This window comes from Athene noctua, chromosome 26 (genome assembly GCF_965140245.1).
Source record: "Athene noctua chromosome 26, bAthNoc1.hap1.1, whole genome shotgun sequence".
In the NCBI taxonomy this organism is placed as follows: Eukaryota; Metazoa; Chordata; class Aves; order Strigiformes; family Strigidae; genus Athene; species Athene noctua.
Genome location: NC_134062.1, coordinates 7,148,337 through 7,161,427, shown reverse-complemented (window position 1 = coordinate 7,161,427; position 13,091 = coordinate 7,148,337).

Below are 13,091 nucleotides of genomic sequence, written 5' to 3'. Positions count from 1 at the left end.
GTTTGCACAGCTCCAGCTTTGCGCTGACGCCGCCTGGGGAAATGCTCCCTTTTCCCTAAAAAGCATTAAAAATGTTGATAGAAAATCAGCACTGGGCATTTTTCTTGCACAACACCTTCCAGGGGCAGCCTATGACTTCTCCCGATGTGGATTTTTGGGTGCTTTCTTTTCGTCATGGGGTTGCAGTTTCAGGGAGGCATGGCGTGACGTGGCGTGCGATGGTGGCTTCAGCACATGGTGGCATCTCCACTGGCTTTGGCCAGGAGATCCTGAGCATTTTGGATAAAACATGATGTTGTTTCAAAGTTGGAGCTCTAGCTAGAAGGGTGATTTGGAAACAGAGACCTGCAGGTTTTAAAGTTGTTATTTCTATAAAGTGTTGTTATAGGCTCTTACTTCTTGGTATCAAAAATCTGCTTTTCCCTTTCCTGGTAATTCAGACTAATAATTCTTTGGTAGAGCCAAGTGTTTCCCTTCCAGCATCCCAAGGAGGCTGGCTGCTGTCATTAAGGCCATGCTTGCAGAAATTCAGGTAAAAGATGAAAAATGTAGAAATTTTCCTCTCTTTTTTAAGCTTCTTTCCCTTCTCTGCCATCTCATCTTTTTTGAATTGCTTCTTTTCCTTTCATGGAGTGGCTGGCTGTGAGCATGGTTCACCTTTTCATTTCCACATTGAACTTTTCTTTTAGAAGAAAAATTTTCACTCAGAAAAACCCCAGTTCCAGGAAAATGTCATGGTGAAAAATATAAGTCACTGTCTTAAGTGAAAAATAATGGTAAAAACCAGCTATGGGCAACCCACTTATTGACCTGTTTCTGTGCAGTGACAACATGCAACCATCCTCCTAGGTGGGTTTTTCTTTTCTCTTCCCCACACTGCCTTCCTTCACCCTGAGGACACTTTCAATGGTGTGAGGGCCACAAAACACCTGTGGAACTGGGGTCCCTCGTCCAGAGCTTCTCCCTCTCCTCCTCATCAGTGCGATAACCTGAACTTCCCAGGGCAAACAAGAGCAAACATCAAAGCCGCGGGGAGTCGGGGCTGGTGCACAGAAGCCGGTGGCTGGTTTCAAGGGTTTCAGGTGACGAAATTTCCCCAGTGAATCTCCAGTTTGAACTCAGGAGGTTAATGTGGCCCATTTATAGACGGGAGCAGAGATTAGACATGTTGAAAGGGAAGAGGAGGAGGGACCCAACGTTGCTTTTGATCCCTCTCCGCCGTTCCCCCACAAGCCACCATGTGCCCAGCACCTGATAAACACTATTTATAAACCTGGAGGAGGAGAAGGGAGGCCATAAATCTTCTTGCTTTACTTTTCTCTATGGACTGAGAGGAAAATTAAAACCATGCACTTGATTTCCCAAAGATGCCCCATTCTCCTGCCCAAGCATGGAGGTGGCCATGGCCTGTCCCAGCCCAGTGATACACAAATAAGTCAGGACGTGAAGTCCACACATTGGCAAGAGTGATGTTCCACCCAGAAGAGACACTCCCCTATAAAACTAGTGGGGAAGAAGTTTTTATTGATGTTTTGGTGGGGTTTCATGTAAAAAAATCAAGGTTCCGGGGCCATAACCTTTGCTGCTACACCTTCCATGGCTCCACTGAGCCATATTCCCTTGTGTCGTTATCAAAGCCATTTTATTGGAAAACAGAAAGCTGATCACTTTTGGTAGGGAGCCAAACCCTTAATTTTGCCAAGCAGGAACCACAGAGTTTCCAAGAGGCTCATGGAATCTGCAGTGGAGACTCTCTGATGTTTAATAGGGGGTTGAGCTTGTGCTGCAGCCCAGCATCTATACGCTCATGATAAATTTGGTTGCTGAACCCAAAATTCTGGATGGAAATGTGGATGTCAAGCAGGCAGTATGCTCATACAGCATCAGACTCAGTCATGTGCTGCACCATGCTGGAGCGACCATGCCCCTCTGACGCAGACAGCGTTATCTGATGGGTAAAGCTGCTTTCTTTGGGAGCAACGGGTCAAAGGTCAGTGCCACCAAATGTGACCTGCATGGATGACCTCACGCGGGGGCGAGGAGCACATCCAGACGCCAAAACTCATCACAGGGCCATTGGAGGCAGCAACAGGGGGAGATGGGGAGGGAATGATGCTCCATCTCCCTGTCCCTGCCGAGAGAGCAAGGGTGAAAGGGGAGATGCGCTGGGCAGAGCCAGTGACCCAAAAGGCCACAGGAGAAGTAGGACCAGATGTTAAACAGAAGCTCGCAGTGTTGCTGTGGCCAGCAGGAGCCTGCCCCGGAGGAAATGACCCTGCGTAAGATGCATTGTCACCAAAATTTCTTAACATGAGATGGCAGCTAACTGATTAGGATGAGCTGCCCAGGGGCAGCAGCTGCTAAAAATACCAGGAGACAGAAAAACTGGCTCCTCCTGTCCCTGCAAAAAATGGTGCCACTGGGAATTTGCTGTGCTGTTTGCATGGCAATGAAAATAGGACTTTCCCCTATTTTTTTTATTTTTTTGGGGGTGGGGTGGGGTGTCCCATTCCTCCATCCTTTCCACGGGTGCTGTTCAGCTCTGTGCCCTGGACATAAAATGCAGAGCCTAGGGATCTCTTCTGCCAAAAAAAACCCACAGAGAAGCACTTTTTGATATCATTTTTAAGGTGGGAAAGCTGAGACACAGAGGAGGGATGGATATTGCCCTGTCCTTTGTATGCTGGGGATGAGGCAGGGCATTTCCATTCAAGTTTTCATGCAATCCTGGCCAAAACAAAAGCCTCTGCCCAGCTCTTGATGGACACATGTGATGCCCTCCAATCAGAGCAATGCCACCTGCCACAGTGCTGCCCAAATCAGTTTGGATCTCCTTTCCCTCTGCTGGAGGAAAAATAAATAAATCAAACAAACCAAGTCACCAAAACTCCTCCTAAAAGCCCAAGTTCTCATGGCCAGCCACAAGGAGCCTCCCCACGGCGCTTTCCTTGGGAAAACTTGGGCGTTTTATCCAGGTAGGATAATCAGAGCAAAAAAAGGGGCTTATTTCAAAGCCACAGGTGTCACAGTGAGAGGGAGGTGCTAGAGGAATTAATTCAATGTGGCGAGAGCAAGACGCTCACAGTGGTGCTGATGCCTGGCTACACATCTGGGCATCAAGCCTGCAAGAACCATGTTTTTGGGATGTAGTTGGGCATAAAATTGGGAAAATCAGCAAAAGAAAAAAAGGAAGAAAGGTAAAATATCCTCCAGCACCATCTAAGTGTTTCCTAAGCGTCCCGGACCAGGCTTGCACGCAGGAAAACAGCAATAATTCAGTAAATAGGAGTGGGATTTGAAGCATTGGGAAAAGCAGCATCTGAAGTTTCCAGAAACGTCCCACAGCACCTGCGTAATATTTTTTCTTGCTGCCTTCCCCCTAATTGCATCCATCTGGGACGGAGTATCTCTTTCAACGCCACAGTGCGTGGGCAGGAACCATTGGGTTTTGCCCCATTTTTTCTCACAGATCACAGATAAACATGACCTCTTCCCTCGGAGAGGCTCTTAGATGCTACGATAAGGCAAATACATGGTATTATTCTTACAGAGCTTTCAACAGAGCCTTTAAGAAAGAAGTTTTAATAAAATAGCTAATTTTCATTCTCTTTCTGACATAGTTTTGGGAAAGAGGGGATCGTGTTGAAGGTCAAAAGGAGGGGGCAATCTCAGCTTTCCTTTTCCCCCAGGAGCATCACTGGGGGATATAGGGACCTGCTGCCAGCTCCTATGCCAGGCTGCGTCCCTCAGTTTCCCTGTTGATCTTAAAGAGAGGCTAAAGCTTCATGCCCAAGCGAGCTTTGCCAAAACCCCCAATGTTTAAAGTAATATTTCCACGTGCTGTCCCCAGGCATGATGTTCCCTCCATCAGACCAGTGTCAAACCAGCCGGAATTTAAGAGAAAGAGAAATTGTTCTCATTAGACATTGAAACCTCTGCTAGAGGGATAACTCCTGTGAGACAAGGGGCCAGGGGGAGTTTCAAGATGTTTGGAGTTCAGCATCCCCCCAGGGAGCAGCATGAGGCTGCAGCAGGGGCTGGGATTGTCATCACATTTTTTAACATTTCTATAAAACATCCAAGTTTTCTTCTGGTGGGAAAAATCTGCAGCGAGGGACGATGGTTGTTTAGGGGGTCTGGGGTGGTTTTTTTTTTCCCTGATTGCAATTTTCTTTGTATGGACGTCAAGCTCTGATGCTCCAAAACACCCCAGTGACTCCAGATGCTTACAGAGACCAACTTGAAAACAATCCTTTTGCTTTTTGGCACCATCCGATAAAATTGTGGAGAGATTTATCTCCCCATCAGGAGCCTCTATCAATTGCTTCATAAATACTGGGGAGAGGAGATCATTTAGTTGCCATTTCAGTGAAACCTCATTAAGTGTTTCGAGAGTCCATCCCTCCTAAGTGCTCATATGGTCCCTGCGACTGCAATTAGTCTCACAGCAACCTTTTTCTGAGCTCATCCCATACAACATGGTTGGAGAAGGGGGAAAAATCCAAACATGAGACACCCAGGGATGGAGAAGGGTTGGGAGTAAGGATTTAGACCCAATCCCCTGGGTTGCATCTTTGCTTCTCATGGCAAAACTTTCGGGATGAGATGTTTTAACGTCAAGCAGTGGCACCTGGAATTGCAGTGGGACTCACAGAAGTCTTGTAGGATGGTTCGGCTCTGATGCCACCTAGACACCCTTTGTGCCGGGGTGCCATGAAACCACTCGCCAACTGGATCATAGGAGGCTTTTCTCTGCCCCAGGGTCCTACCTGCTCCCCCCAGCCCAGCCAGACCTTGTGTAGTGTAGGGACCAGGATGAGGTGGTCAGGGAAGTAGAGGAGGGAGCTAGAAGGAGGAAGAGGAGGGAGATTCAGGGCCAGCAGATTGCCGAGGTTTCTGCTGGTGTCGTTTCTATTTTTACTCCCTTTATGTTTTTCCAATTTGGAAATTCCACTTTAAAAAAAAAAAAAAAAAAAAAAAAAAAAAAAGAAGCCCTGCCTGGAATTTCTTTCATGCCCCGTTCTCAGCCTGTGTGCGTATTTCCCAACGCGTTGTCAAGGGTTGCATTGACTCAGCGGGGACAAGAGCCAGCTCTGGTTTCTATTACCAGTGATTAATGCCAGGGAACATGTTTAGACTCCCAGGGCTTACACGCTGCTCAGGGACTCGGGGAATTTTTGGTACCAGCTCTGGTAAAACCCTTCATTCCTACGGGGCAGTCGGGCTCACGTTACCAGACAGCGTTTTGAAGCCAGCTCCCCAGGAGGGTGGGAGCAGGGCAGCGGGGCAGGGCACCCCGAGTCCCGGTGGCTGCTGGGGTACCCCCTGCTTTCCCTGCTCTCTGCAGAGGACTTATTCTTGCTCTGGTCCTTGTTTCTTCCGTGGGAAACCCAGTGGTGCAATACGGGGAGGAATGGGCGTGAGCGGCGGTAAGAGGTTTGCGGTGGCAATCATGAAACGAAGCAGATCAAAGAAGTATTTCTCCTTCCTTGTCTGCCAGTAAAGTCCCAGGGACATCCAGAAAGCCACCTCCAGGACCAGCATCTTCCACACCCCCAGCAATCCTCTGCTAACTTCAATCCCTTCCCTCTCAAAATGATCACTAAATTCTATTTTACTTCATACTTTTATTTGCTTTACTTTGTTCAAATCGTAATGACTGAAGCTGGCTACTCCCAAACCCTGGATGATGGGAGGATTTTAGGAGGGACCAGGAAAGTTGGGAAGATCTTCAGGGCTGTGGGACGAAAGCAACCCCATCCAGCCCATGACACCAAGCTTAGGGTTCGGAGCCCCCATGCTCCTGTGGTTGTGCTTCAGAGGTGAAGCCACATCTCCCCTGAGAAGGTTAAACTTCACATTCCCCTCACCCAGAGAGACCACAGCAATCCCAGACTTGCTTGTAGATCTTTCCCCATGCTGGGTTAATTGGATTAGCCCCAGGAGGAAATGCCCAAGCTCCCCAAAATCCTTCTCCAACAGATGTTCCAATAATGCCGCATTAAAAAATAAAATTTCCTCTTCCAGGTAGCTTTAGCTGTCAGCGATGTGGAGGTGAAGTTTATCCTTTTGCTCTTGACGGTATAAATCCTTCCCTGGGCTTCAGGCCAAGGCAGCTGCTGTTGAGAGGCCAATAGATCCTTGGAGAGGTAATTCCTGCTGCCCTCACACCAGCCAGCCTGGACCTAACAAGGGGAAAACCCCCAAATGCCTTGAAAACCCATGGGGTTGCCTCGTTACCAGATCTTAGAAAAAAGACTCCTACCTTCCCAGAAAAACAAGCCAGACTCAGAAGTGCACAAATTATTTGGGGAACCTCAGTGGCATTGCCATGCACCAGCAAGACCTGCGCAGGTTGGTTGGGTCACTGCTCTCCACCTGGGCAGATGAATCCATCCCTTTCCGTTGCCTCCGAAGCCTTGGATGGTCACCAAAAACTCCAGCCATCAGCACTGACCTCTGACAGCCGTTGCTCTGGATTGCAAACCCATTAGAAATCTCACTGACTTTGATTTTTTTTTTTTTTTTTTTAAGATTTTCCATTTTCACCTCCATCCACTACTCATTCCAAAACGATCCTCAGGGCTGGGCTGTCTTTGGAGACAGAGATTTCTGCCACCCGAAATATCGGCACAGCATTGTTTACGGACCCAGGGGACATGTCAGCAACAAAATCATACCTCACTTACTTTCCCAAGCCAACGTTTAACTGCTTGACCTGCTTATCCCTCTGCCTCCCAGTGATGGATAATTTCTCACTTCAGTCATATCAATGTTGCATTACCAGTTTCATCTCAGAAGATGCAGCTCTTTATACCTGCCCGTGGTCAGCTACTTCTAAGCTTTTGAAGTCATCTTATTGGGGGGTCACACTTCTCAAAGTAAGATCAGGGCTTGCTTTTGCAATTAGAAGGGGCTACAAGGTGTGGAAAGGATGGAAGAAAGAGCCCCTGTGCCATGCTGGGAAAGCTGCTTGGGTTACAGGCTTCAGTACCTGGGAGTCTTTGGGAGAGAAAGATGCTGGGATTTTTTGGAGAGCTGGTCAAAACATGTTTTGAATTAATTTGGTTCCTCTCCACCCCCAGAAAATTGTTATTTTTCTGTTAAAAGTCAAACTCTACCCAGTTTACTCCCACACAGTGAGTATTTCTGTGTGTCTGTTGATTCTTTCCCCTCTTTTGTAATGTCAATCCCTGAATTTCTACAGAAAGCAGACATCTCTTAAAGAAACCTACCAATTTATCGGAAATCCCATTCTTCACCTAGAAAACTGTCTTGAGGGATTATTGCCTTTTCCAGGAAGGAAATTATGCAAATTATGCCCTTTTCAGGGTTTTCTTTCACTCAAGCAATTCAAGCGACCAAGAAGCTGGCAGAGCTATGGGGCTGCAGGGTAAACATGTCCTGTGCCTCCGAACATCCGGCATGGAAGAGGAGAGCAACCCAGGGCTGTGTTGGCCCATTCAACTCTGCTTGAGGTCATGGTCCCTCGTGTTCATCCTCCATTCCTGGAAAGCAGATGGATATTGTCTTCTCCGTCCTGACTTTCAAGCCAGGCTCCTCACTTCCCAGCCCGCCCCACGCCCTCTTGCGTGGAGCCTGAGTAACCAACTCCACCCCAGCTTTGCTCTGCTGGTGATGAGGATGAAGAGCCAGCGTTGCCTCCTCCCAGCCATGCTCCTAAATAATAACACATGCACACACAACCGCGCACTTCCCGCTGACTTCGGCGAGACCTCTTGTCTGCTTCCCCCGTGTCCTTCATGGGGAGAGAGAAAGTGGTGGGAAAGTTATTTCCCAGGGCACCCAGCCGGCTGTGGCAGTGTCTTCGGGCTTGGAACAATGCTTGGAAGGGAAGATGGGGAAAAAATAGACTGGGATGACGGTGTACAGATTTATCCAAGCAGCAGTAGTGCATAGTTTGTGGTGGAAATGTCCTAGAGTTATTTCCTACAGAAATCTGGTTTGGGTTAGGCAGCCCTGCTAACGGGCTGAGATCTTCACAGCTCCCAGTTCCTTTGCTGGACTTTCATTGATTTACCACCAGCTTTTCTGCTACAGGCTTTGTTTTTCCCAAAGGAGATCTATTGGCCTCCTCCCTGACTGGTTTTCCAAGGGATGTTCCTGAAAACACAACTGCTGGTAGCTGGGATTTCATCCACAGGACACCATGGGATTCCTCATCAGGACATGCAGGGCTGGAGTCCCCCAAGACTCACTCTTGCCATCCATCACTTCCCTGTGTCGGGGCTTCAAGAACCAGTCCAGGGACTGTGCCAGTAATTTTGGTGGCTGCGTTTGGGTGAGATGAAGCTCATAGAGAGGGTTTGTCCAGCAGAAATGAGGACATGCATGGCTTGGGCCTCTCCATGCCACTAGAGCATGACAAGAAAAGCAACTGGGCAACGGAATCTGGGTAGTTGTCCAACAGCTCTCAGCGTTTTGGGGGGGAAAATAAGGAAGGCAAGAACTGAGTTCCCATTTGTCAGCACTTCTAGTATCTGCTGGATGTGAAGCAAATCTACTAAGTGATTTTTGAACAAATCAACCCTTGCAGATCACCTTCATCACTCGTAAGAAGTGCACATGGGAAGGCACCAGCATTTTTTCCTGTTACACCTTCATGCATGTTGCTAAGCTTAGACCCCCCCCCCCCTCTCCATAGCTCCATCAGCTCCTACTTATAACACCACGCCTTAAATATTGGGCCCCCACTTTGAATGACTTTAAACTTAAGCCCTGCTTCTCCCAGACAACATCATCAGCACTCTCTGAAAAGCCATCCTCTTCGAAGCATCTGGAAGCTGAATGCACAGTAGTTGGTCAGTCAAAAACCACAAGTCATTTTTATCCACCACTAGAAACTTCTGTGTTTATTTCTGTAGTTACGGCAACCCAAAACGGAGATCTCTACGGCTTAAAAAGAATGTCTGAGAAAATTGTCAACGAGTCTGAAAGACTGTCCGGGTGCAGGAGGAATGTTCTCAGAAAAGACAGAAGGATGCAGGTCCTCCCCCACCACAGGGCTGGAGGACCTTCACCTGCTCTGTGCTGGTGCTCCTCCTGTGCCACCTCATTTTGATCATGGTCAAGACAAGATTTTGGGCTAAAATCCTCTAATCCTTCTTCTACCCACTTTCCCAAACTAATCCAGCCCTTATCTGCGATGGGTCATCTCCATGCGTGCACGCAGGGAGTGAGGACCGCATTGCAGCTTCAAGCAAACCCAGCTGGCGAGCGCATACCAGCCTACGACTGATTTGTATCAGTTTTGCTTGTGTGGTTAAGCAAGTTTGAATCATAAACCAAATTGTTTATTAAACCAATTTAGCTAAAATGTGCAACTTCTGGAAGCAGCCTGCGCTCTGTTTTTTGGTTTTTTTTTTTCCCCTCTCTTACAAGCCCGATGCTCACGGTGGGGGAAATCGAATGCTCCAGCTGCTGAGATTTCTAAATCCACACATAAAACTTTATTTGTTCTGTTTCTGTTTATCATTTCCATAAGCCATCCCGGTAGGAATTGCACATTCCTCGTTGCTAATTTTAACAGCGAAGGATTGCACAGATCCCCAGGCCGCCATCAGGAATGCTCCTATGGAAATTGCATCGTGTTTTTCCACCAGCGTGTTGTGTGTGCACCAAGTGACTCTTCCCAAGAAGACTTGCAAATGGCTTTTTGTTGAGTTGTTGGGCTTGCCTTGGGGCTTTTTTTCTCTTTGCTGGTGTGTGAGCCAGCAGTTGGCACAGCCTCGCTGGGCTTGAGGCTGCTGATGACTCACCATGACCAGGCAAAGGCAGCCACGTTGCTCCAGCCTTTTCCCTGCATGTCTGGTTGCAACCACCATTTTGGGTTCGGGTTGTGAGGTTTTGGGGACAGGCACCAGCTTTGTGCTGGGTTGGTGCCGCCTTAGGTGGTTGGGAAGGAAAAGATGTAAAATCTCATTTTGCTACAGCTGCAACACTGCAACGTTGGGATTAGGAAGGGATGGGCCTCCCGTTGGCATGGAGGTACCTTTCCAGCTCAAAATAAAGTCTTCGTTGCAAAAACTCTCCCAAAACTCATGTGAAAATCCCAGGTTTGTTGTCAGCACCTCTGCCTTGGCATCCTGATGGGATGTCTTCAAGGAGTTGCTGTGCCCTCTGCAAGAAGGCATGAACGCATTTTTTTGAGCTAGAGCAAACATTCATGTGGGGAGAAAGCAAAACAAGTGCCCTCCAGGCTCCATTTGCGCCATGGCAGTCGTGAGCAAGCGCTTCCAGTGGTTAACAAACCTGGCTGCTAAATACCTCTTCCTCATTTCCACTTTCAATTTGTTCACCGCCTGGTTTTTGCCTCTGGATCCCTCAGCCTTACGCTGCCAAATTTCTCTTCCCTGTGGAGGGAGGGAGCCTGAGAGCCAGGATAAGCCCTTTCCTACCCATAGGGAGAGAAATGAAGATCCCAGCACCTCATTCCAAGCATTTTCCTTGCTCTGTCCTGAATTGCAGCCAATTTTGCAGCTCCCCCACTCCAGCTGTAAATATCAGTGCTGCTGGAGCCCAAAAGCTGTCACACCATGAGGATGTTCCTTGCTGCTCGTAGTTGATGTTCCCCTGCTTGTTCACCCCAAAATCAGATTCATGTATTGGCAGAGCCATGAGACCAGGCATTCTTTTTCGGTTTTTATTTTAGTGGGGGACAAGGGTGCTCAGACATTAAAATTGAGGCCAGTTCTTACCAAAACCTGGCAAAACCCATGGCAGCATCCAACAGTACCATAGAAGGAACCAAATCTTGCCAAAAAAAATCATCGTTTCTATAACACCTGAGTCTATCAGCTGGGTTACACTTCCTTAGATGCTGAAACCACCTTGAATTACCCAGCCACAGAGCACCCCTAGATGCCCTTTGCAAAGGCACCCATGAGTGCTGAGAGCCCCAGGGGGCTGGGGCAGGCGTTGGGTGGCTGAAATCACCGCAGGACCTGCTGGCGCCCCAGAGAAACCCCAACAGATTTGACACCGTGGGATTTAAACCCCTTGGCCCACCCCAGCCAAGAGCTTGGCACTGCCTTTAAACAGGGCAACAGCGACAGAGATTTCCAAATTCAGTCGGGGAGCGGGCTGTAGGATTTAGATTGATGCTTAAGGGCATAAATCAGCTCAGATCCGTTGCCTTGCACCAGCAGAGGGGTCTTCCCCTGCATCGCCCGAGGATGGTGGCAAAATCACACCATTTGAGACCTTCCCCCATATTAATACCCCTGGCAGCCAGCAGCCCCTTGGATCCGCAAACCCTCCTGCAAGTGCCACTCTCTTGCCTTTATTTATTTATTTTGCATTTCACCCCTTCTTTCTCCTCTTTCTCCTCTTTCCCTTCCTGGCATGAAGCCCTCAATGCTATTTTGTATCAGCGGGGATTGGATCTGGCATGAAAGTCGCCACGTGGGACCTCACAGGAGCAACGTCACAACCCCAAAAAGGGGAAAGGGAAAAATAAATACACGTATCACCCCGTGCCAACAAGCTGGGCTGGGGGCCGGTTCTCACGGGGAGGGAAAAGCTGAGCCAGGGCTGTGCCCGTTTTGTGCCGAGAGTGATTATTTCCCCCGCTTGTTTTTTTTTTTTTTTTGGTGCCTTCGCAATGAAAAACGAGCCCCTGGTGATGCAGAGTTTGTGATTTACGGGGAGCTCTGCTCCGACAAGGGTTTTCCGCTTGCCCAGACTGAGGGGTTGCAGAGGATAAGGGTTTTTTTTTTGGGGGGGGGGGGCAGGGGGACAGGAGTACAAGCTGGCAGGCAGATTGGAAACAGATGCTGATGGTGCTCACGCCAAGGGCTGCAAAATACATCTACCCAGGTCCAAAAGGGCCCAAAAGGGCCACTTTCACCCAGGGTTTGGGACAGTTGCAGGGCAACATGGTGCCTCCATCTGTCTTCGCCCTCACTGAGGTGCAGCCACCACCACTGACACCATTTTGAGTGCCCTGAGCCCACCAGACCCCGGAGTAGCAGGATGGGTCCCAGCTGGATGAAACAATGCTGTGCAGAGCAGGGTTTGGCTTTTGCACATCATTAAGGTCCAAAATCACCCAATTTTTATGGATTAATTTTTAATCCTCCATGTTGACGCCTCTGCTCTCTCAATTGTCCCCTATCTTCCCAGAAAAGCAGTTGGGGACCTAGGTGGGTATATTTGGAAAAACAGAACCACGTGCAAAGGCTGTTCATAGGAAGCAAGTGCCCTGAGCTGTTCAGAGCATCCTACCAACCTTCCCACAGCACCCTCAGCCCCGTGAGGAGGGTCCCAGCACCCAGGTTTTGTGTCCCCAGGGAAACACCAGACAACATCCCCCCGGTGACCCCCATCCCACCCTCCTGGGGAGGTATTTGGGGTAGAGCCAGGGAAAGGCTGCCTGAGATGCGGACATGGGTTTCTTCTGCAGCGCCAGGTTTATTCTGGCCGGGTATACAGGTAACTGGAAAAAGGGTTTGGCGAAATAACTCGGTGGTGACAGGGCTGGCAGGAGCAGTGATCCCATCCTGCTCCCACACAGGAACCCCCGGCGTTTGTGTGGTCTTTTTAAGCCAAGCAGGGAAGGCTTGGGAAATGGGTTTGCACTTGGGGAAACTGAGGCACAGAGGGTGAAAGAGGCCAAACTTCCTAACAGCTCCGCAAGTCACAGCTTCTGCCTCCTCAATCTGCACCGTGGGACACCTGCCAATCACTCCTGCCCTTTCAGACTGGCAGCAAACCCCTTCCCTGCTGCCAAATCCTCTTGCCTGATTTCTTGAGCTCATTTAGCAAGGGGTTTGCCCCCCTCAAGTGGAGCCCCCGGCATAAGGACAGCGATGCCATCACCGGCATGGAGCCACAGCTGGGATTTTAGCCGGAGCCAGCGGGATGGGGAAGGGGAGAAACATAAAAACCCCAAAGAAAAACCCCAATGCAAGGATTTTTAATTTCCCTTGGGGCACCTAGTCTCTAAAAGGATAATTTTCTCTCTCTGAAAGAAACCCTTTCCTCTGCCAGGGTTTGAGCTCAGAGCACTTTGCTCTCTTCCTCGTCCCTCCCAGCCCACGCAGCTGCCCGCACCCAGCTCCCCGCGAGCC